We start from the raw sequence: 2945 nt of genomic DNA on the forward strand, positions 1-2945 counted from the left end.
AAGGGGCCTAAGAGTGCAAAATGGTATAGTTCAGACATTGCTGACTGTGGCTCAAGGGCAAAAAAAACATAAAGGGTAGAGAGGATGTGCCCAGAAATGAGTGCCAAGCCCCATCGGAGAAGCAATCTGGATAGAAAATCCATCATGCTTATACCCATCCCATACACGTAATGTGGGTGAGTGACTTGCCCCTTTCTGTGACGGGGGAGGCTTTTGGCTGGGAGCAGTATTTCTGTTTATGTTTCAGTGTGCGGTGCACACCCCCAGATGCCTAGCAGTTTCCACAACAGCCGTTTGATTCCGAGGTTCGGGGGCGCGGAGCACGGAATCTAGTCGGCCAGTTTCCGCGATCGTGCCATCCAATGAGAATAGACTAGTTCTATCAGTATTCAGATAATCCTTCATCCAATTTTCTCATAGTACGTACTAGGCTTAATTCACACACACACCTAGAATAAAGGTCTGTCTGAGGTCACTTGTCCTGAGAGGTGTGACTGTTAAGCTGGCCGTAGCTGGAGAGAATTTTGAGGAAAAATTATTGGGGAAAGAAGGTTCTAAGAAAGTTCATTTGCTTTTCTAATCAGTGGGTAAAAATCAAAGGTCATTTTAAACCGCACTGATGAGAAAACTTGAAGGACAGGATGGAAAATTGTTCTCAAACAAATTTGTAACCCGAATGCGATTTTCGTTTGGTAAAATCCATTAATTCCAAAATCAAATGTTCTGAGAATTTTCATACGATTTTTTCTAAGACATTTCCTTTAAATTTGCATTTGAAATTCTATCCATCTATGGCCAGCTTTACTCAGCCCTGTCAGCAAAGAGCACTGGAAGGAAGGGGGGGCACTACAGGAGTTTATATATTAACCACTTAGCGACCGCCCACCTCAGTTTTACTGCGGCAGGCAGCCACTCCTGGGCAAAGTGACATAGTATTACATCGCTCTCTCAGGAGGCTCTAGGGGGCGAGCCCCCACTCGTCAGCTGGGGAGCCAGTGCGTGTGACCGGCGGCTCCGATGGCCGCCGGCCACTCGCGATTTCCCGCCGCTGACAGAGAAGGACAGCTGTCTGTCATTCTCCCTTAGATGTTTACAGAGGCTATGTGATCCTGCTATATCGCATGTCTCTGTGATGATCTCACAAGCCACGTCCCTCTACAGTTAGAATCACGCCCCTAGGGTCACATTTAACCCCTTGATCACCAGTACAGTTAACCCCTTCCCTGCCAGTGTCATTTTTACAGTAACAGTACATATTTTTAGCACTGATTACTGTAGTAATGTCACTGGTACCCCACGAAAAGTGTCAAAATTGTCAGTTAGGGGTCTGATCTGTGCACCGCAATGTCGCAGTCTCGCAAAAAATCGCAGATCGCTACTATTACTAGTAAAAAAAAAAACAATAAAAATGACATAAATCCTCCCGTAGTTAGTAGACGCAATAACATTTGCGTAAACCAATCAAAATACGCTTATTGCAATTTTTTTACCAAAAATATGTAGCAGAAAACAAATTGGCCTAAAATGTTAAAAAGTTTTGATTTTTACTTTTTCTTTTGAGAATTTCATGTAAAAGAATGTGAAAAATATTGTTATTTTTTCAAAACTGTCGCTCTTTTTTTGTTTATAGCGCAAAAAATAAAAATCGCACAGGTGATCAAATACCACCAAAAGAAAGCTTTGTTTGTGGGAAAAAAAGGACGTCAATTTTGTTTCGGTACAGTGTCGCACAACCGTGCAATTGTCCGTTAAATTAACACAGTGCCGAATCGCAAAATAGGGCCTGGTCATTGAGCAGCCAAATCCTCCAGTCTTAAAGTGGTTAAAAACGAAAAAAAGGCACAAAACCATTATACTATCTCTCTAAACCAGTGTTCCCCAACCCCCGGGCCGCAAACCGGTACCGGTCCGTGGATCAAACGGTACCGGGCCGCCTGAGGAACTATAAATTATTTTACTGTGGCGGCCAGGGCACAGAACACTCTGCACCACAAGCCCGCCCATTGTGTGACAATAGCGAATGAAAATTCGCTATTGTCACACGGAATCCTCCTCCTGGCCAATCAGGGAGCGGGTCCTCCCGCTTCCTGATTGGCCGAAAGGCAAAACTCATGCCATTGGCCGAGGAGGAGGCGGGAGGACTGAAGAGAAGCTGCTGTGAGGTAAGTGCACTGGTCTCGCGGGGGAACACTGGCGTCTCTGCATTGAAAGTGGGGAACGCTGGTCTCTCTGCATTGAATGGGGGCACACTGGCATCTCTGCATTCATTGAGGGCATGCTGTGGGCACTGTGCATTGATTGGGGGCATGCTGTGGCCACTGTGCATTGATTGGGGGCATGCTGTGGCCACTGTGCATTGATTGGGGGCATGCTGTGGCCACTGTGCCTTGAATGGGGGCATGCTGTGGGCACTGTGCCTTGAATGGGGGCATGCTGTGGGCACTGTGCATTGATTGGGGGCATGCTGTGGGCACTGTGCATTGATTGGGGACATGCTGTGGGCAATGTGCATTGATTGGGGGCACGCTGTGGGCATTCTGCATTGACGTCGCCTCCCCCCCCTCAGCGGGCCACAGAAAAATTATCAAACGTTGACCGGTCCGCGGCGATAAAAAGGTTGAGGAGCACTGCTCTAAACTACCTACCACCTCTACATGTTCAAAGAGTAAGGGTCATTTATGCTGGATGCATGCATTTTAAATATAGTCACTTGGCATGGAGGGAAAAATTTACTTCTAATGGGACCTGCTCACAACAGCAGTGCATTGGGGAAAATTCTCACATGATGCATTTGGGTGCTTTGAAATGACTTGAATGGCAAAACGCAGATCAAACAGAGTCTTTCAAAAATGCCACACATTGTAAAGAATGTCAGCACTCAAACTATGAATCCAATACCTATATAAAATAACACAATCCACTGATTTTTTTTTCACATCTGTTTA

This window comes from Pelophylax lessonae (assembly GCF_965119305.1).
Source record: "Pelophylax lessonae genome assembly, chromosome: 1".
In the NCBI taxonomy this organism is placed as follows: Eukaryota; Metazoa; Chordata; class Amphibia; order Anura; family Ranidae; genus Pelophylax; species Pelophylax lessonae.